At 39.2% G+C, this 23,636-nt stretch overlaps 1 long non-coding RNA gene across 1 annotated transcript; it reads left to right on the forward strand.

Annotated features, from left to right (window-relative positions):
* The first annotated feature begins 373 nt into the window (after positions 1-373).
* Positions 374-23,632, forward strand: LOC135427741 (uncharacterized). Its single transcript, XR_010436124.1, has 3 exons — positions 374-586; positions 737-1,506; positions 23,202-23,632. It is a non-coding gene; the product is annotated as an uncharacterized LOC135427741 (long non-coding RNA).
* Positions 23,633-23,636: the final 4 nt, after the last annotated feature.

Consider the following 23,636-nt stretch of genomic DNA (forward strand, 5'->3'; position numbering starts at 1 on the left):
GTGTAAAAAAAACCAACAAATATACATATATTATTATATATATGCAAAATATATGGAATATATACATAAAAAAACAAATAATATAATTAGTTTTTTCTGCTTGAAACTGTTTTAGTTAAGAAAGTTTTGTATATTTAAATAACTCTTGCTTGCTTTCAGAAAAACCACAATTCAAATGTCGCGCCATTTTATTTTTTATTACCCAGCACTGTATGTAGCTAACAGCTTTCTGTAAGCTGCCGCATGCCGAGCAGGGTGACCAGCTCTGAGAGCTTTTAGTCATTAAGCTCTTTGCAATGTACAGCCACACTGAATAACTGTTTATTATTCTGCTTTGTTTAGTTTAATTTGCGCATAATCAGTTTTTGCTCATTTTTAATTGTTGTGAAGTGTGCTTTGTTTTATTTTTTAATTTAAATCGTTTTCGGTATTTTCACAACTGATCTCAACGCTCTGTTAGAAGTCTGCAGAATAATGTTGCTCTCCCTGCAGCTGTTGCGCTCTGCGCACGCTCTCTCTGTCACACACATTTGCTTATTGTACCCTGTGAGTGAGAATTATAAAGAGCTTATTAGTTGCTTTTACAGTAAGTAAATCATCTTCCCATGATAAATATTCTGCTTGTTTTTATTTAAAATAGCACGAAATATTAATGTTTGAATTAAAATTAACAACACATGCACATAAAAAGTAATATATTATATCTATTGAGATATATAATAAATTTCGCTAACAGGGTATTTCATAGTGTAGACGGTCATACAATCACATTGTCTGGCTGCTTATATTGCCTAAGGTTTATTTTCAAACTCTCAAAACGCGAGAAACTTTTGCCGTGGACGGACGTTTCGTCGCCGTCGTCGTCGCGTGGTGGCTTCAGTTACTTGAATTTGAGAACTGTTATTGTGTTTTTAGGCGCAGCAAAGGTGCGCTCAATACGTACCAATAGAGTATTTGGCGACGCGGCGTCGCTGAATAAAACACCTTTCACCAGTTCTCAAAAATTGAAATTAAATCAAAGAATCGCGTGTGTTTGACAAGAAGAAATAGTGCGAAAAATTTGCCAATCAAATGCAAATACAAAAACTGTGAACGACTTTTGTTTTTGCATTTGGTTTTGTTTTTGTTCTTTTTGGCGGCGGCTGCTGTGTACGTAAAACATAAAAACGATTCTCATTAAAATAATAACAACAACAACATTAACACATAAAGTGTTGTGTGTGTGCGTGCGAGTGGCTGAGTGGCAATTTTTTCATCGTTATTACTTCATAACAGAGCGCAGCGCACGCTGCTGCTTTTGTGCTCTCTCTTGAGCTGTGTGTATATCGCTCTCAGCAGCAGCCGCACCGGCAAGCAGCCTCATCAGTGGAGGGTTGCAGCAGCAGCAGCAGCCGCAGTCGCGGCCACAACAAAAAGGTAGCAGCAAAGCTTTGGCTAACCCTCGCTCGCTCTCACTTGCGCTCTGTCTATGCTCACCCTCGCACATAACCGCTCAGCGGCCAAAAGGTATTTAATTGTATTTTATTTTATTAAAGTGACAAATAAGCAAATAATTGTGAGTGAATGCGTCTTTGTGTGTGTGAGTATTCTAACATTTTAATGTGTGTGCGTAAGCAAATGAATCAAAAAATTTAAAACGCAAACAAATAATTAAATAACAAAAGCTGCCAACAGCAACAACAACTAAATAAATAGAACAGAGAGAGAGAGAGAGAGAGAGAGAGAGAGGCTGTTGTCACTCGCATCTTGATCAGCAGCTCTCACAGCTGAGCCGAGCTTTGTCTGTGCGTGTGAGTGAGAGGGTGGCATCACAGCTTGAGATGCCGTAAGCATTGCCGGCAGCAGCAGCTGCTGCTTCTTCTTCTTCTTTCTCCTCTTCTTACTCTCATGCATCTTATGTTGCCGTTGTTTTGGTTTATTGTCGCAATAAAACGATAATTAACGTTAAATTTATTGGGAAGGGCGCAGCTCTGGGTGGGTGGGCTTTACACTTGAGCTGGCAGACGCTGTTTGTGGGGGCGTGGCACGTCTGAGGCGTTACGTGCACTCGACTAATCAGCCGCCAGCGCCGTAAGTTAGCGATTAAGTCGGGTCTTATCTGCCAAAGGTGGTGAGAGGGGTTATAATGGGTGATGAAGCATTGAGGATGAGGTGGAGAGGGGGGGGGGGGGGGGGGCTACACTGTAGATGCAGTGCGCAACGGAGGTGAACGAATCTTAGAGCTAGATAGCAAAATGAACCGCAGGTACAGTTAGGTCAAAGTTGCACAATAAAAAATTATCAGCATATGGACTTGAATATTCCGAATGCAATTAAAAAACTAATCAAATAAACATTATCACACAACACGCGTCCTTAACGACGGGCCCCTATTCAAAAGTCTCTCCAACCAACTTTTTCCTCACAAAGTATCTATTATGGCATATCAGACTTGAATAGACTCTACACACCTCCCAGTAGGCTCTCCTGCTGGGGTCTATAAGCATTAGATGGGTTGCTTATCATCAGATAAACCCGGACAATATTAAGCGATTCCTCTGCTAACCCATCTGGTAAACTCTCAAGTTCCTCATATAGTCTCTTGATTTCTGGATATATAGAAGACGGATGTCTGCTTATTAGATCCCGTTTAATTCAAAAATATTCCTTTATCAAATTTCCCATGGCAAGTGATGGAATTTTCAGAAATCTTATCAAAAGTCTTCTGGGACAATAGTTTGATTCTTCCAGTATTGAATTGAATTCTTCAAAAAGTCTTTTCTTGATATATTGAAGAATTCTCAAGGATTGATTGAGAGATCCTTTTTTTACACTTCGGTCACATATAAGACGAATTTGAAGATTTTAGAATAAAGTAGTTTTTACAGGACTATTGTAGGGTTTTACCGAAATATACCTCAAATGGAACTCGAATGAAATGGTTCTTGGTAGACTTTCTGATTCTTTCGGAACTTTTTTTTTGGGAATAATGCGAGATAATATGATTTGCATGTCCTTTTAGGCTCCTATTTCAAGCTGCATTTCACAGATGAAGTGCTTCCATTTTGGCCAGGTGCAGTGTGTAATGCGGCATTGAGAGAGCATCAGGTGGCCATTTAATTGGGCGTGCGACGTGGCTCCTCGTACATCTCTGCTAATGTGCCATATGCCTCGTGTAGCCGCATAACACGCCCATTATCTTGTCTCACGTTTGTTTTATGCGTCTCCGACGCTGGCGTCTGTTTTCCTCGCTCCACGCCCCACGCCCCACCAGGCAACCACTCAACAGACCAAACAACAAGCAAATAATTTTCGGGTGGGGGGCGGTCGTCACCCACCCAGGCGAAGGGCCACTGAGTGGGTGCGTGGTCGGCTGGGTGGGGGAAGTGGCGACGGGGGGATGTTACCACACGCACATATTTCAGGTGCACAAAAAGGGCGCATAATTTTCAGTTTAATTACAATAACCACGCGGCGTCCACAAACAACTGAAGCCCCACTTGGCCCGCCCAGCGGTGGTTGCCTACTTCTTAAGTCGTGCAGCCCCGCAGGCCCCTACCTCCTGGCGACCTCTTGAGTTTTCACCTGGCAGCGAACCTATTAATAAATCTCATTAATAAATTAAACGTTTTAACGCAGGAAATTCCCGTCTTTAGATTTCCAGCATCTAGTCCCACGCCCCCCACACACACTCACACGCCATCTGGCGGCGCGTTTTGGCATATATATTTTTCGGGTTATTCTATGCCCTTGCAGAGGGTATTACGATTATAATATCATCTTTACAAAGACTACTGGATATACACTAACTTGTTCAGCTTTAAAGATATTCATACATATTTTTGGCATATAATCTAAGGCTTATTTTATACCCTTGCAGAGGGTATTACGATTATGTCTTAATCGATTATATAATCTCCCAAAAAGGCAATACGATTTTACCTGGCTCTTAACTGAAGATATACGTACATGTTTCTTGGGTATATCATTTTTAGGTTATTGTGTCCTAATCCATAATATAATCTTTAAAAAGCATTGAGCTTTTTTGATATTAATTTATATTTTTTGAGCTATTTTAAGCCCTGACAAAGGGTATTACGGTTATTTCTGTAACCATAATATAATCTTTGGAAAGACGATTCCATATAACCAAACTCTTATAGCTTTATTGATATTCGTTCATATTTTTGGGTTGTTTTATGTCCTTGCAGAGGGTATAACAATTACATCTGAATCTATAGTATAATTTTCATAAAGACTTCTCGATATAACCTAATTTTTTTCTCTAATTCGTACATATTTCATACGATATGTTTTATTTTGAAATCACGCAGATGGAATCTCTTTATCATAAAAACCATTGTATTTTTGAAGATACATACATGTATATATTCCATATATTCCATATAAAACTGAATATCTTAAGCATATTATATATCTACCATAAGAACAAACGTGCGAAATTCCAGTTTTTTCTTCTGAAAATCTAAATCACTTTTCTTTCACAATCGGAATGCTAAGTCATATACAATTCATATGGAACAACGCCCACAAATTAGGTTCTTCGCACAAATCCGTTTTTTAGCCTGGATTATTAACTTGCAAATCCCCCCCCAAAGGGTATTCAATGTGCGGCAACCCAATTAATAAATTTTCCACTCTTGTTTATTGTTTTTCCTTTTCGTTTGCGCGCTCGTGTTAGATGCTCGTCCCTTTCGTTTTCTCTTTATTTGGCTCGGGACGTGTTTTAAAAATAAACCATTAAGTAGATATAAAAATATTGTTATAATTTTATTCGAATGCCTGCATTTTCAGCGCTTCTCTAGTGCAGCGTGCCACGCGCCAAGAATGCGGGGCATCTAAGAGTTAGGGGAATGCCCCTAACCCGTCACAACCCGCAGCAATTTCCTTTGCGCTGTTATTTGGGTTCAGGTGGAATTTGATGTGGAATCACGTAAAATGTTCATTTCTCTTCATTTTTGGCTATTGTTTTCACGCCGTCTGACTTTTATATATGTATATAGTATGTAATGTACTGTTATGCCCCCAGTCGGAGTCGGGCCCATTTGGGGCATTACCTCTGATAAATTCGACTTCATTATTGGCGGAATTATCATGAGAATTGCGAATGTTTTTATGCAAATTTCATTTTTGCACCCCGCCTAAGGTCGATGAGTACATTTGCAACTATTTCTGGGTCGAGCTGAATGTGTTTTTCTTTTTTATTTTTTCTTTCTGTTTCTTTTTGTTTGGTTTTGTTTTTGTGGTTGCACCCACTGAATTTATTTGTGTATTTAGCTCTGGGCTCTGGCTGTAGTATTTTCTGTGTGGCATAATCAAATATGAATACGACACGTATGAAAGCAAAAGTTAAAACTTGTGGAATACAACCTTACAATTATTTTTATTTATTTTTTTATTTAGTAATTATGCGGTTTTGTTGTTAATGATAAGAAACTGTTGAATAATGTGGGGATACGGTATAGTTTATTTCAAAACGTTTTATCATCACAGTTCTAAGAATAATAAAGGTTATCGAGAGTTGGGGTTTGCTATAATTGCATAATTTCTTACTAATATCGTGAGTTTATCGATGATATGTTGATTTGGGCTGACATTCATTAGTGAAAGGGGAAAGGGAAAATATTGCGTAAAAGAGAACTCCGGGCAAAGGAAGAAGAAACAGATCAGAGAAACTAAGATATACTCAGCCCTCTAATAGAGAAGAACGTGTGTCGAAAAATAAGTAAAACGAGAAAGTTCGACACGCCGAAGATTTAATACCCTTGTAGACACTTCGGTTTTGCAGATATGTGACAATAGTGAAGCTGGTAAATGCTGACTTTGTTGAACATATCTAGGAAAACAAAATATTTTGTCATATGAAAGACTACTTTTCAAACGATATTTCTTATGTGACAGTTATATGATATGGTGGCCCGATCTTGTTAAGATTTTGCATAGTGAGATTTATAAATGCCGAGTTGAATCAAGAATTCTTGATAATCAAAAGAGTTTTCCATATCTTTTCTTTCACAATTATATGATATAGTGGTCCGATCCGATCAGTTCCGACATATGTACTGCCTGCAACAGAAAGTCGCGCCTATGCAAAGTTTCAAGACGAAATCCTTAAAACTGAGAAAAACTAGTTCGGTCGGACATGGCTACATCAACTCTATATCTATATCAACTGTTGATCCGTGAACTAGAATATATGCTATATATATTTTATTTTACTTAATGGCGTCGCAGACGTCTTCTTCTATGCGTTACAAATTTCATGACAGAATTAAAATCGTACAAAATAAGAGTAAAGGAGAAGCTCCGAGATATGGTCAAATATTCCTTTCTGCAAATGTTTATAATGCTTAAGTATTTGATTTCCCATCACTATCTCTTTATTCTATCTACGGAACACTCTATGTACTAGTATAAATTTCAAATCCTAGTTAAAAGTTGACATACAATTTCTCCAGGATTTGTTCAGGATATTACTCCGCACAATTTATATATTCACTGTCCATTAAGATCCGATTAAAGTAGCCTATATAAATCTCTGGAGTCCATCTATTAAATCTGGGCATTAAATCATTTTTCATTTGTAATCTATTTCATGGAATTCCATTTTAATAACTACACAACATCTGAAAACTCAAATAAATTATTCCCCCGGATAATTCTTGATGATTTATCTACTAAGTGTAAATAAATGCTTTTAAGTATGATTTCGCCGTGACCTTTGTAAACGCTTCGGGTAACTTTGACAGCACCTGCAAGTGCTTCAAAGGAAGAAAAAAAAAAAAAGAAATGATGAAAAAAACAAAAAAGAAGAACACAGCCGAAAATTGTTGCCTCTGGACCCCGCACCGGATGTTAATGTTATTTTGGGGCATATTTTGTGGGGGCTCCGCTGTTTTTAATGTGCGCTGATTTGTTTGGGAAAAAATAAACAATTGTGAAATTTATTTAGTTGGCCCAACCCCAAACCCAGCCCCGCCCCAACCCTAGCCCCAGCCCCTGATACGAGCGGTACACACGCCCACTTTGAGCCCGCGTTGTTTTTGGCTATGGAATGTCTGTCTAATTGTTGTTGTTGTTGTTGTTGTTGTATTTTATGATCAAATAAATATGCATTGAAATTGAAATTCGGGCAACTTTATGGGCAAAAAAAAAAACAAGCGTTTGGCATAGTTTGTGCGGCAAGCAGCAGAGGTGAGCGGCTGCTGCCAAGGGGAAGTGTAAGGGGTCGGGGATGTGGAGGGGGAGGGGGAGGGGGAGGGAGCGGGTTAAAGGTTAGAGTGCTCTCTGCTCTCAGTGGCACAACAAAAGCTGTCACTGGATTTGCATATCTTTTGTGTGTGTCCGTTTGGCGACCTTGAGGACAACAATCAATCAACGGCAGCAGCAGCAGCTGGCAGCTTAAAAGCCGTGCAACACTCGCCCATTGTGTGTGTGTGTGTGTGTGTGTGTAAGTGTGTTTCTTTCTACGAAAAAAACAAGTAAGAGTGCTAGAGTCAAGAGTGCCCGACTGCAACATACCCTAAGCCCAGCTGCGGCTGTTGAATGCCTTCGAGCATCCTTCAAATGTATAGAATAGACCCATATATAAATATAGAATATATAGTATACATATATATTAACTGGAAGAGGTATTCAAAATGTGAAATATATATGTATTTAATACTGGTTATGGCTACCTTTCCATATTTTAAATCCATATTTACCTGGACCTCGAGGTTTAATTAAGGTTTAGATTGGTAGTAAGTTGCATCAGACTATGCAATTCCTTAGCTTATGTAGTTTCCCAGCTTAACGCTTAGACAGAACGGCATGACAGGAGCGACTTTTCGACGTCCTGATCGAGAATATATATGTACCACCATATGTATATACCTTATAATCAGCTGGGATATGCTTCCTTCAGCCTGTCACATACATATGCACAAAGCCAATATACCCTTTTACCCATTTTGAATAAGTTCAGGGTAAGAAAAAAACAAACAAGAGTTGCTTTTGTTGAGTGCAGTCGACTTTGAAATGCCCTAAAATATGAATAGTTTATGAAGATACTGCGTGTGTAAAATATCTTTTATATGCATTGCCCGACTTAATATGAAATGCAGTCCTTAAATATGGGATCTATAATTAATTGAAATTAATTAAATTAATATTTATATAATAGCTATTAAATTTCCTGTAATTAGTAGTACTACAGTTGTCTGCCTGTAACATACTGTCTGTGACCTGCAATACACCCCATTTATAAATTGTTAATGGGAACACAGGGTGTAAAAAAGTGCAGAGCGCGTATCTGTGAGATACTTTTCATATATCTACGCATTTCACCTTGTCAATCAGCCGAAATGTGGGTCAGACATTTTTCATACAGGGTTTTCTTTTATTTTTTCCTTTCTATTGAATGTCATATATTGGTATTATGCACATCTATATGCATATTATATACATATGTATAGTCGTGTTTTGTGGCCAGATTCATATATCATGGCTCCGATTTCCCACTTACCGCGCGAACAACAATCCGTCAAGTGGATTCGCCCTGTTCCTCACGTACGCCGAACCGAAACACATTAAAATTAAAATTAAATATAAAAATTCTTGGTTGCAACTGTAATTCGAATTCAAATTCAAATTGAGGCACACACACGCACGCACACAGACACGCGCGCGCGCGCGCTGCCGTCCAGCAAACAAACAAACCAAATTGGCAATTTTTATTTGATTTCTGCCCGTTTTTGTCGCTGATTAGCCCGATGCGACGGCGCTGTTGGCGTCACTGCCGCCGTCGCCGTCGCCGTCGCCGTCGCCGCCTACGTCTGACACGCCTACTTTGAGCCACTTGTCGTTGACAACTCCCAAATGCGTAAACTATGCAAAAACTATTACCAAATGCCGTTGCGCCCCCCACGCGTCGCCCCTCTACTTTAAAGTTGTGCCGCTTGTTTATTCAACTAATAAGAGAGTCAGCAAACCAGAGAGCGGCAGAGAGCGAGAGCGAGAGCAAAAACGCGTCTCTTATCAAAAGATGCAAACTTTGCAGCAGCAGCAGTAACTTTTCCCCAAAACAAAAACAAAACTCATTGAGAGCGAGAGCGAGACGGCGTGAGGAAGCACGCGCTCGCACGAGCTGCTCTCACGAGCGGCCAAACGCAACGTGCGTGTATGTGTGTGTGTGTGCAGCATGGCAAAAAAAAGCTCACGTAGAACAGTTTACAGTTGCGTGGGGTGGTCGTACTTACAGTGGCGGCTGTTAAATAGGGAGCGGCTGCAATAGAAGCTGTTAGCAAAGAATTGTATACAAAATTTTGAATTTCTTTTAAAGCTTGAATACATTGCGTATTAAAATATTGATATGATAAAAGTCTTAGCAGCTTTTTAAAAAAGCATTTTTTGCTGATATTTACTTTTCCCTAGGAGCGTCAGTAAAATTAGCTGATATGAGATTCTAGGGCATTCTAACTGTATTATTTATATTTTTTTTTTATAAATATGCTCCTTTCTTTATCCATGCCTGCCTTTTAAACCCCTTCAGGCTGTCTCTGCTCTTTTGTATAACAGTTTTTCTTTTTGGGCATTTTCGTTCATTTACAATTTGACATTTTGCAAGCACACAAGCACAGAAGCTCACCTTCACATACGCACGCACACACAGCACGCTGTGCTCCAACAAAGGTCGTCCTCTCTCTCTCTCGCGCGCTGCCTCATTATTTGGCGCTCATCTCGCAGTTACTCTTTCTCCCTCGGCTAGCTCTGAGTTTTTCAGTTTGCATTTTGATTTTCCCAGCAGACATTCGTCGCACGCCGAAGCGTTCGGACGCGTTTTGAGTGAGCTCCTTTAAATTTTCAAAAGTCTTTAGTTCTCGCTCTGCATTCACAAAAAACAGACTCCGATTCCGTTACGCGCGCGTGTGTGTGAGTGTGCTTGTGTCCGTGTGACTAAGTTAATAGTTGGTGCTTTGACAAAGATAGGCAAATAAATGTACTTAAATACTTACTGCTGATGCGCTGTTCCCAGGTGTAAATCATCGCAGAGACCGTGTGTTAGATGCACATTTGAAGGGGTATCTGAGCGCCGCGGGGAGTTGCGACTGCGGAGAGTCCATTAGTCAAGCGTAACGGTAATTTGCTGCATCTTAAACTAGTTGCCGTTCGGGTGCAAAATCTGTAATTGAAATTCGTTGAACGGCAAACAGAAAGGAAACGCGTACAATTGTCATCTAAAAGTCAAAAACTTTTGCACAGGTAACTGAAAAAAACATACGAAAAAAAAGCGAAAAAAATTTTTTGGGGGCATAAATTTGGTGCTTCAAAGTGTTTTTTTAATTTGATTTCGTTGTCGTTGATCTCATCCATCACAAATCAAATCAAAATACTATTTCACTCAATTCAATTTATTTGTTAAACATTTTTCCACGGCGCACAGTGGTGCAAATCTATGGAAAACAAGTAAAAACTTTAAGAGGTTCATTAAATGTGATATTGAAACAAGTTTTTGAAAAATTTTTTAAAAAATAAAAACAAATAAAAACAGAGAAAAGATTTCAATTAAGTTCCAAGGAAAGTCTGGCAGATATTGTAAAATATTCAAATTAAAAGTATCTTAACTATCTTTGCCTTTAATACAGGATAGATAGATAGGATACATAGATAAAAGTTTTCTTACACACATTTTTAATATTTAAAATGCTTTCGAAAATTTAGAAGAACATGAAATAGTTTTTCCTTAGCACAACTTTCACGCTCAATTTATCGATAACAGAAAACGATAATTGATAACTACAGAATAAAAAGGAAAGGTTTTTGAATTAAATTAAGTATTTAAAATGCTTCTTAATTTTAAAAAGCATATAGATAGGATTTAAACCAGCTTTTAACGAAACCGTCAGGTTCAATGCATCGATAACATTAATCGATTACTGATTTATATAGATTAAAGAAAATAACAAATTTTTCATTTGCGACACAGATACGATTCAAGATTCTATTCAGGGTTCCCTTTTATAATTTTGAAGATAACTAAACATTTTAAGACTCTTTAAATCTCAACTTTAACATTTGATTTCTACCCACTGTGCGATGCTTGGGCTGCCAATGTTGTTGTTGCAGCTAATTGAAAATTGTGCCGAAAATTGTTTCTTTTTTTTTTTGCTTAGAGCAGATTTTTGCGTACTCCAGAGAATTTTCAGTATTTGTTTTTGAGGCAATGTGTTGAAAAGTTTAAAGATATTTTCTTTGTGTAGCTGCAGCACAGTGTGGCGGACCGTCAAGGTGGGTGGGGTGAGGGTACGTTGCGGGGGAGGGGGGGGGGGGGGGAGAGACTTTGCTGGAGTGTCTATTAGTTGACGCCGCAGTGTTGCCCGTCGCCAGTCACCAGTCGCCGGTTGTACTTGAACTCGGAAGGCCGACGGCGAACGCGTGGCGACTGCGATACAGATACGCAATTGTATCTCAAACTGTGAGGCACGCAAATGCTCCACAAATGTTGACTGCAGCAAAAGTTTCAGCCAGACAGGGGGCAGACGCAACAGCCAGTTGCATTTTGGTCTATAATATATAAATGGGCATAGTTCCAGCGAAACATTCCAAATTTGTTGAGCTACTGACGGGCAAGCAAGTTGAGCTACAAGAGAATTTTCTATTCTACAATTAATAAGCTTGCCAATAAATAACTGGATGTATTTTTTCGGAGTCTCTCTTCTTTTTAGTCCTAATCTATCCCAACATTTTTCTCAAATATATAAGCCCCGAAATTTATATTCCCTAAAAACAGTTTCTTTTATTTGCAACTCACAAAATTCGAATTGAACTAAAGTATTTTTTAAATGCAAGCCAATCTTAAATTTTATTCTTCATCTTAATTATGAACATATTTTCTTCATTTGATTTATGAGTACATTTTTTACATTTTTATGATTGTGAATATATTTATATATGAAAATGTGGCATTTTAATTGTTCATCGCATTTTAAATGAGTGTGAAATGTTGTATTAAAACACGGTAATTTATGCAATTAAGTTGTAAAACTTCATGAATAAGAGGAAAATGCATTGTGAAATATAATCCTGCTCCCTAAATTAATATTCCTTCCGGAATATCAGTTGCAAAAACTTAGCTGTCCTTCTTATAATAGTGTATTTAAAGCTTGAGTTAATGTTTTAAAATTTGTTCTTCAATTTAAATAATAATATTTAAGGCAAAATATTGACACATTTTCTTCCGATATTCGGTCCATAAACCTTTTTCTTAATTTTATATGCCGTATAGAAGGTAAAAGGCTGTAAATTGTACTTTGTATAAAATCCGTTTGAATAACCTGCGCTATTAAGCCCAATTTAAGGAACTTAAAACTTGTGAGACGTGTACAAAAATAAATGCGGTTGCCTTCGAAGAAAATGTGACCAAACTGACCATTCCCGCACTAACAACAATCTTAACCTCAGTCCGGTTGAATGTGACAGTTTGACAGTCACCCGCGTCGAGTTACTGTTTTAGAGTCTTCCAGCTCATAGTCAAGAACTTAAGTGTAGCGTTTGGCGCCATCGGCTGCAATTTTCTTACTCCTTCAGCAAGTAATTGACGACATCAACTGTTCGTTTAATTTATGGGCGTCTCATCTTGCCACACGCCACATGCCACATACCACCTGCCACATGAGTGGATGGTGCTTTAATGTTGCAGCAGTCGTCAGCCAAATTTAATTGGCATTAAAAACCCGCTAGTTTCAATCAGTCAAACGTAATCAAGACATTATGGGACAGACACAAATTGCAGAGAAGCAGCGAGAGACGGATAAAGACAGAGAACCAATGGCAATTAGTGTCCTCTCTCTCTCTCTGTGTGTGTGTGTGTGTGTGTGTACAATGCAGCACACACTTGGCTCATTATGCTGCTTAACCCGCCCCTCCAGCCGGTTCGTCACTTGAGCTGCTCGTTAATTATTTAAGAACGACGCCAACGCGGCTGCAATGTGAAAAAAGTTGCGCATACGCAGCGTAGGCCAAACTATGCATAAAGTTGTTCTTGTTGTTGTTATTATACACTTGTTGTTGCTTCTGGTTCCAGTTGTTGTTGTTGTTGTTGTTGTGGTGTCATACACCAACGCACACAACGATCTATCATTATAATGAAGCGTCAAATCTAATACGGGCATTTTCTAACTGCCTTCCATAGCCATGTGCTGCGCGCAGCTGTGGCTAAAAGCAGGAATAGCCTCTGCCACGGGGCGTGGAGGGGGGATGTGTGTGTGTGTGTGTGAGTGCGTGTGTGTTGTTGAGTGTATCCGCAACTCCGCGACTCGCCCTGTTAACGTTCTTGTGCCCTGATAACGTTGACAAACTAGATAAAAGCGCGATAAAAATGAAAACAAAATTTACACAGAGACACAAAACTGAACTGAACCGAACCGAACCGTATCTCAGCTCAACTCAACGGAACTCGACGGAACACAATCGTTATAAATAAAACAAAGATGAGAGCCGACACTCGCTGCTGCTGCTAAAATAATGTTTGAATATTCTACGGTTAGCCAAATAAGCTCTGCGGATGGGTGATGGGGGATGCGGGATTGGGGAGGTTCGCTGTGAATGAGTCGCTGGAATTTGCTATGAATATGAATGAGCTGAGCTGCAAGTGGCAATTTTAATACCCTGTATACATAAAACTGTATTAGCAGGGTGTCACCAAGCATTAAAAGACTCCTTTAAGCTCTTGTAAAATAAAATAATAACGGCCTATATAAGCAGGAACCACTTCAGCTATAAATGATCTCTCTAGGGATTAAAGATTTGACATACTGTTTAAATCATTGACAATAACAAGAAAAAAAGGTTTGGTTTGCCCTTATTTTTCGTTCGTGAACCCAATATTACGCATCTGCAATGCGGAATCCTCGATCGCTCCTTAGTTCAAACAGAAATGCTTGATTTTCATTATATCTACTGACGTTCAAGACTTACAATAGACTCAAGATATGCTCAATAGTACAAAAAACGTTCACATGTTAGAGGAAGAGTCGGAGAGGAAACAGTTTATAGAAATTTAATACGAGCTGAAAGCAAACAAAATTCAGATTCTCAGAGCTTCTCAACATTAGGATCTTCAACTGGACAGTTACCAGAATTGTAAAATAACTTAAAAAAACCTAAGACTTTTCTTAAAGCATAAGAAGCTATAGTTAGTTAACATTGTTTCGGAGTATCTAGAGGTATAAAACAACTCTCGAAATATTCAGACATCCAGTTTTTATTTAAAACAATGGAAGTTGTTCTGATTGCATGATAAAATATAGGGTAATTAAAGTTAAGATCTTATCAAAGGCAATCAAATGTAGTAAAATATGTCTTCCTTCCATATGAGAACTTTTTACAATCAGATCTTTTGGTTTGACACAGTCTCAATAATTTTGAATTAGAACGAGCTGAAATGTTACGCAAAGCTTGAGTTAACAAACTCGAACTATAAATGTTATAAGATAATGTTGTCCTTAGCGCATTTCGGAGACTACTTGAGAAACTGTTGCCGGTCGACAATATCGATAGTTGTTTATTAAATATTACCGCAGCTCTCGATTTAGTCGAGTAATTTAATTTAGAATATTCAGATTTTACCTGTATATAATATTGATATTTAGTATCATAGTAATCGATGCTTTTATTTTTGAACGAAAGCTACATATAAAACTGATAATTCTGATTTTGAGCATAAATAATATGGATAGTATCACATTTATCGATATAAACGATTATTTGCAAACGGTAATTTTGAGTTGCAATTATACAAAACTATCGATAGTAATTCACTGTTGTCGATATAAATTATTTTTTCAAGAATTTGAAATTTCAAATATTTAAAACTATCGATAGTATTACAGTTATCGATACAGTCGATTGTTTCGCAGCTAAGGAATGAATTTGTGTTAACTATTTTAGAACTGGGCACAGGGTATCTGCTAGTCGGGCACACTCGATTGGATAATTTTTAATTGCAGCTATTGTGATAGCTGCCGTTAACGCGCGATAAACATAGCCAAAGTGCCGCTGTGTGTGTGCATGTATGGGTGTATGTTGTCGTCGACATTAGAAGTCGGTTTTAATTAATTATTATCATTTGAATTTTTGTGCTGGCCTTTTAAGCCAACGCTGCGGTTGTTCTATGTAAACCTCATTAGTTAAAACAATAATTATGATTTAAATTGTGATTGTGGGAACGTGTCCAAATGGCACTGTGGTCAGCCGCGGCAGCAAAACAAACACAAGCATCTTGCAGCATGCGGCAAATAACGCATACGCAGCGTGCCACATGCATTTAAATGCAAACCAAACTAAACACACGCACACACACACAGCTAGGCCTGCGTGTGTTTGTGTGAGTGTGAGTAATTAATGCTGTTTATTTATTTATTTTGGTGCTAATGCATCGCTCATTTAGTACTCGTCTGTCCCCCCCTCGGTGCCGCTATACACGCGTAATTAGCCGTAATGAAAAGCTGTCCGAGATTTATGGCCGCACAGTTTTCCCCGTTTTGTTTATGGACATTTTCTCTGTTTTCCTCCGCGTGCGCTTTTCTGCTCGTATAACGCGTGTCGCGGTGGGCGGGCGTCAAATTGGAAACATTTGACTTTTGATCTTTGCCAAAATGTCAAAATTTGAGCTAAATATTTGACAGGCAAACAGCAGGGGATGGTGGGGGGATTAGATTGGGGGAGGTTGGTTAAATTACATTTTAAGCTCTCCCACATCAAATCGGGCCGAAGCTTGTATCTAACGAAGCTGCGGATAGCTTCAGATGCTGCTTTGAACTTGATTAACCAAATAATAAAGCCTCATATTTTCGGCTCAAAAGCGATTTTAATGAAGCGCCTTAATGAGCATTATGTGGCTATAAAGGAGGATACAAACAGGTTGAAGCCTGCTTTCGGTGTGTATCACTGAAATATGCAATTTAAATAAAAGTAGAATTATACTCGGGTTCTTTTTATTTACTTTTATATATTTATAACGAGTGTCAACCTAAGTATTTGATAGATAGGTGTAAATGCAGGGGGATGTAGGTTCCTTCTTTTCAGAGTCGGAGGAAAAGAAATTTAATAAAAAAAATCATGTTTTAAGTCCAAGTCTGCGTTCAGGTGTGTGGAAAATCCGATTTACCAGCCGAAACTGAGATCAGTAAGTTCGCACTATTAAATTTAATATTTTCTTGTGTGTAGCCTTCGATACAGGCCCGATTTATATAAGACACTAAAAGTTCTGATATTACAGTGAAAACTCTCTTAAGCGGATAGAGGAGTGTACGCTTAATAGAAGGCTGGGCTTGATTTGTCTGAGAAGCCGAGTCTTTTGCCGAGACGGGCTTCAAGTGTACTGGCCCCCTCCTAGCTCAAATAGACAATATATAATTGAAAAACGGAAATTCCCATTATTAATATTTCTCCATATATATTCTACTTTTTGTTCATCCATCATTGTCCTGATTTAATTGTATCTCTTATTATCTCTTTAATAGGGAATGAGTATCTAACACTAATCAATCAAATCAAATCGCATTTTATTATGTTCGTATAATAAATACCGATACCTTGTCTTGAATTAATTGGGTATTATATATATTAATTATCGAGTCTTTTTGAGTATTGATTACGTTAAATGTAGATTTAATCTTTCCATATTTTTGTTATAGCATTTGTAACACAACTTCACTTATTATATGTAAAACTTTATATCTTAATTCATCAATCAAATTGATTTAACAATTTACATATTTTCCTACAGTAAATACTGAAAATGTAATCCCTTCATTTAGACAGAATGTTTATGCTTTTTGCATATTCACGTTTCAATCGAGTAAAGTTCTTTTTGGAATATTTAAAATGACATATCAAGCAATCAGTCAAATGAAATAACTATCAATCATTTCGGTGAATACTTTTTCTTTCTCCTCTTATTTTCCCATTTATTCTAGCTACTCGCACATGTTTTCCAGATTCCAGTTGAACTATTTTCCATTGTTATGATTGCATTTAAATATACTATCTGAAGCTATCAATCGATACGTGCGAATTGTTTGTTTGTTTCGTTGTCTTTCGCAATTTTCCCCGCGCTGATTGCTCTAGAAACTATGCTAAACTTTGCGCAATTTTCCCACTTTATAAATAGAACATTTTTGCAACAATGAAAACAGATAAAGGTGAAAGGCGCTGATGGGAGGTGTTTCGGGGGGAGCGGCTAATAATGGATTGTGAAAACTCGCGTGCTAAAACCATCAATTGTTTTGTCAATATTTTCACAATTTGCCTACTTATATATCGACAGGTATTATCTGGCAGTGGGCGGAAGGAGCAGTGGTGGGGAAGGGGGGGGGGGTCAGTAAACTCAAAAGCAAAATTAAGTGCGGTTGGGCGCAGGCGAAGTGGGTGGGGAAATTAAAAATGCAGACCCTTCCCCCCCACAAACCTAAACGAAGTGTAACAAAAGTTTTCCAATTGAAGGCGGCCCAGCGTAGCAAGGGCGGGGAGGGGAGCAATGGGGCAGGTGGAGCTGTGAGGCTCGACTTGACGTTGATGGAGGTTCCCCAAAAATGGGGCAGCAACTCGAACTTGGAGGGCCCGAGGGCCTGTTGTTTTTTGGGGTGTCATTGAACTTAATGTTGTTTTTCTTTTGCAATGTGGACAGAAGGACTCAAGGACCCTCCACCACCTCCAGCCCCTCCACTGCCAGTCCAGGCACACCCTCTTGCCACTTACACACACACACACACACGCGCACGCACCGTGCTTTATATTTTTTATTTATTTGTGTACTTTATGCCACCAATATCGCAAGCCCATAGCCAGAAGGGGACGGTGGCAGATTGTTGACTCAATGCGATGGGCGGGGCAGCTCGTTTGTTGCCTGATGAATTTTTACGAGTAAAACGGACAAAAATTGTCCAGGAAACAACAGCAACAAGACAACAACAGGAAAAACCCAACCAGGGGCCAAATTTACATGATTGCCGCGCAGCTTTGAAATATTCAAGGCGCAACAGCAAAAAGAAAGGCGAAACCAAAAGCTGGCCGCAAATTACTCAACACTTTCGCATTTTAATAAACACAAAAACCGCTTCCGAGTCCTTTCTTTTATTCTTCCTGTTGTGCTGGGCGTGGCGCACGCCCTGTGCGTGTGTGTGTGTTTCTTGGCTTAAATATTTGATTTGGTTGCGCTTGTTTGACTTGTTGTGCTTAAGGTCAAAGGTAATTGCAGACTCACTTTAACAATTGCTGCTATTGTTGGCACTCTCCGGCACAAGGACGTGCACACTGCTTGTCAAACTGTGCCGCCTTACATTTTGTAATAGCCAACGCAGACTCACGAAAAAAATGTATTTGACATACAAGTAAATATAATTTGGTTTCGGCTAAAAGCCTCACTAACAATAAATACATAAGAGCAACAACAATGACAAGCTAAAGCAATTAGTTTAATGTAATTCTCGCTCTTTCGCTCTCACTCGCCCATACTCACTCTCACTTTCGGTCTCCCCTCTCTCTCACTCTCTCTCTCACTCTCACTGTCTATCTCTCTCTCGCTTCAGCGCGAGATGAAGCGCCAGCAAAACTTTTATGTACCACAAATGAAATTATAGTCATACACACACACACACACACAGATATACACACACACGCACACTCACACAGTGGCAGGCCACAGGCTGTCGCTGCAATTTGCGCGTCGACAAAAACGTTTGCCCCTAAAAGCATGCCACACATTTTCGCCCGACTCCAACAGTCGCCGCCCGCCCCTCGCCCCGCTGCTGCTCATCCTCTTATCTTTTGAAGCTCACCTGCCTCACTTTTAAGCATTTTAACTTGCCGGCTGCCAGTGTTGGCAACGTCGTCGCGACGTCGTCGGCAAAGCTGTCATGCACATTAACCAAATAGCTGGCGCCTTGATTTGATTATCATGTTTTTTGCCAGTGCGAAGCGCCAAGATTGCCATCTGACAAGCAACATCCTCGATGCCTTTCGTGCAACAACAGCAGCAACAACAACAATAACAATTGCCGATGCCACAGTCAGTTGTGCGGCATCTGCCGGAGGCTGAATAAGTTTGATAATGAACCGGAAAGGGTATTTCTGCTGCTGTTGTTGGGCCATAACAATAACGCGTACTCTTCATAACCTTCAAACGAAGGGTTATTGTTATGGGTGAACAGATTTTCGCATGTGACCATGGAGGACGTAATGCATTGATATTCATTATATTATGTGACACTTCTAGTTGCACATAACGTGAAATAGACTATGCAGCAGCTAATATATTTTTATTGCATCAAAGTAAACATGGAGGACAAATACTTTAGATTTTACATGTTTCTAGAGCATAAAGGGATCATCAAAAATGTCTTTGTAGTTAGTTAGTGTTCGTAATTGAAACCTGGTGAACAAGACTTATCACTATTAAGATTTTGATACACATAAAGTGACCATGGAGAAGGCTTCCATTTCCTTAAAGTGTTTGTGTAATAAAACCTTCCAAATATAACTCTTCCTAGCTAAAGATATATATTTATAGCAATAGAAAGGCCTTGCTGTACATAAAGTCACCTCTGAGCACTCGCCCGACAGAAAGTATGCATACATACATACAAAAGTGACCATGGTGGACACGCCTGGGAGCTGCGAAGTTCTTAGAGCACAATATACTGAGTTACAGCTAGTAAATTTATTTTTAACTTCAAAGAACCTCGAGAAATCATCTTACAGAAAGAGAAATGTGAAGCTAGGAACTTTTTGTAGAAGATAAACTGACCATGGAGTACAACTCTTTCAGCTAGAATAAAAATGTCAAATAGTTTTAAGCAAAAGAAAACAAATAGTACATTTTAAAAGTTATCGTTGTCCATAAACTATGGCTAGCAGCTAGAGAACATTTTGTCAATATTAAGTGACCATGGAGATATCTTGGAGGACATGTCTTATGGATTTGTTTGTGAGGCTAACAGTTTTTAAGAGCATACAAATACAATTGAAATGTGAGTTTATGGCTCATCTAGATATAGCATATTTCTGCCACATAAAATAACCATGGAGGACAGCTCGTTTAGCTGGTAAGGTTATGGCGTACACATAAACAGACAAAGTAGTCCCCGTGATAAAGTTCTACCTCAAACGCACCGTTCTACCTCTCTCCGAATACCCCCCCAGTGCCAGACCCCACAGTTTACAGTTTGGTCGGCAAACATATTTTGACTGGTGCTTTGATTTATGGCTGGCCTTACGGCTGCCCCGTAGGCGTTTGTTGGGGACAGTTCCGCCCAGTTCCGCCATTTTGTTCTGTTGTGTGTCGCATGCATGATTCATGCGAATCTCGCTCCGGCCCCGTTATTATTATTGTTGTCGTTCCTATAGTTGTTGTTACTGTTGTTGTTGTTTCACTAGAAGTGGAAGTCACTTGAAATCTGTTTGTTGCCGCTGTGATTTCCTGCCATTTTCTATGCCCCCCTCCCCCCACGCACACACACACACCCGCCCCCACCAGGCGTGGGTATATCTGCAAATTGCCTGCAATAAATTTTTGCCCGTTTGCCATAAAACACTTAAAACGATTTGTGCGAGTAAAAAACAAGAAATGAAAAAAAAAACAAGAGTGCTCTAGTCGAGAGCTCGGCTAGGAGATACCCTGAATAAACATTCGAGCTTCCTCCCACACATACTTCTTCCCTCCCCCAGCCACGTACTATGCGATGTTCTGTCTTGATTATACAGCTTCGATGTTTACATTTCGTTCCTTATGAAATGTTCAGTGTCTAACTATGGAACACGACTCTATCTATCTATCTATCTTTTTATCTTACAATGTCCTGTGAAATGGGGAAGAGGATATTTAAAAAGTGAAATATTCTAAACGAGAAACTATGTGCCCAAATCGATATTTATCGATATTATGCAAAAGTCATTTCTCTAATTCTTGTTGTTTCCGAGATCGAGGTACAGGTATACCCTCTAAGTTCGGAGATGCTTCCCACTGCCTGTTACAAGCATTCGCACAAAAACAGCATGCCCTTTGTACCCATTTTTAATGGATTCAGGGTGTATATAGAAGAAGAGAGGCAAACAAGTAGAGCTGAAGGAGTGCAAAAGGAAAGTCTGCAACGGCGTCGCCAGCAGTTTTTTCATTCGATTTTCTCGACGCGCTTGTTATATAAGCCATAACAATTTTCCAATCATTTCCACGCAGTTCGCATGCAAAACAAAATGCTTAATTACTTCCGCGGCGAAGGAGGCGGCTGAATTTTCCTGACGTACAAACTCAATTTGAAATTTACGAATGCCGCAAAATGTGGAAGAAAGTGGAAAACGGAAAGAAAACTGCCAAAATAAAATGCACACAAATTCAATTTTATTTACCATAGTTCGCACAAACAACAATAACAAAAAACAAATGACTTCCTTTCTGGCGAGGGTGTACGTGTGTGAGTGTGTGTGTTAGTGTAAGACACACATTCACACACACACACATAGCCAAGTTGTGCGGCTTGTGGACTTGCCAAAGTTTTGCCTACGTTCACATTTTGTGTGTTGCTGGAATTGGTTATGGCATGGCCAAAAGAAATTATAAATGAATTAGTTAGAAAGTCACGTGTGCGTGTGTGTGTATTTGTGTGTGTGTGTGAGTGTGACTGGTTGTCTTGCTGCATTGTATATCTGACATTATCTGCGTCTCTCTTGCCTGGCTTATTGTAAGCGGATTAAGTGTTTGGGAGCAAAACTTAAAGCATTGGCTCTGAATGATTCAGAAGCCAAAGCGTATTCTGAATGAATTTACTGAACACTTATCGGCTGCTGTCATCGGAGCTGAGTTCCGTTGAGTTGGGACTGTGCCGCAACCGGATGTCTATTTAAAGTCCGTGAAGCTGGACAATACCATCTCGCATCCCCCTCCCTCCGAGGAGGTCAAAAGTTGTTTGGCTGCTAATTGAAAACTGCAAACTGAAGACTGTGAACTGAAAATGTTTGTGCTCCAAATTAGCGAAACAATTTTGCATAAATGAAAGGCAAAAATAAAAACGAAAAACAAGGCGAGAGAAAACTACACAATGCGCCGCCGGGCCAGCCCAAAAATAGGCTAACAAAGCGAGAGCCATGTTGAATGCCAAATCTGTGAAGAGCAGGCACCAGACTTGACCCTTCCCAAATTCGGGCTATACAAATAGCTGTGTGAAATATAGAAAAGACCCAGAGTATGAGAATGAATCGATTTGAATAAAACCCAAGCATAATTCTTACTTTATTTCGAGAGCCTCGTCAGGTCTTGGTCATCAGCAAATGAGAATGAATCGATTTGAATAAAACCAGAGTTGAACTCTTACTAATATTCTTTTTAAATATCAAGAGCACATTTGTCGTCCCTGCTCGCGCGCAATTAAGCAGTAGTTCAATTTTAGTTACCAGAGAAAATACATGCTTTGGGTAAACCACATTGAAGAGAAACGTCAAAGTGCAAGCTCGCAGATATTTCTTTAAATTATAGCCAACGAGAGAAAAACTAAATCAAATCACAAAATTACATTTGCAGCCACACTTTCCACTAGAATCTCTTTCGCAGACGTCATTGAGAAGCGGTTTTTCTTCGGTCAATAGATTTGACCTTAACATCTAAAAAGGGAATGGCAAAGCCAACAAATATTTTCATAGCAAAAGAAACAAAAATAAAGACAGTCAATCGATTTGATGGAAACCACATTTATTGCTGGCTACAAAACAGAAGAGAATAGAAAGTCCTTTTAAGAATTCGATTTGACTTTTACAAGCAATGCGAGCTAGTCAACCAGCTAAAATGTCCACAAATCGTTGATCCATTGCAATTATCTAGAATAGCATTTTTTACAGTCATAATTCATTATTTATTTATTAGTTTCAAAGTGGAATTTCCTACCAATCCTTCCAAAAAAACAAGGCAATGATTAAATTAGCAGTCTTCAGTCGCCAATTATAATTCTTAATTGCCAGCAACTTAAATTCCAGTTGACGTGAACTTAAGACGAGAGTAAAGATAAGATAAAAGATTACCCCATACATATCAATATAAATCATCAATATCTATGTAAATATTATCTAGCGAAGTATTAATTGACCGTATATGGTCGACTCTATTGATACAACTTGGCTTTGATAACCCAGTCTAAACGTATTGTTTGGTTCTGTTTGTTTTGTCCTTTTTGCAGCCAGCGGAATTTTAATCAAGCTGCAACAGCGAAGCCCGCAGAATGCAGCAGGCGCAGGTGAAGCGTGCGGCAATAACAGCGGCTGCCGTTAATTGAGGCCAGGACCAGGACACGGTCAAATGGCTTCATTTGTATGCAAAGCAAACTCAACCAAAACAACAACAACAACAACCAGAACAATTGAGAGAACAAGTGAAGTTGAAAGCGAAACAAAGTAAACAAAGGAAATGCAGCACAGCGGCTAAGCGCCTGAAGCTGAAAAGAAAACCTGAACCAAATCCACGCACAAGAGTCGGACGGAAAGTAACTGAGGACAACAAACAGCACAGAGAAGGGCAACAGGATGATGAGCGCAGGGGGCACCTACATATCGACGGCCACCGTGGAGGTGCCACAGGCTCTGCAGGATGGCGAGAAGTTCATCAAATGGGACGA

This window comes from Drosophila montana, unplaced genomic scaffold (assembly GCF_035044405.1).
Source record: "Drosophila montana isolate Dmon_TW-CO22-7 unplaced genomic scaffold, ASM3504440v1 contig_2256_1, whole genome shotgun sequence".
NCBI classification, from domain to species: Eukaryota; Metazoa; Arthropoda; class Insecta; order Diptera; family Drosophilidae; genus Drosophila; species Drosophila montana.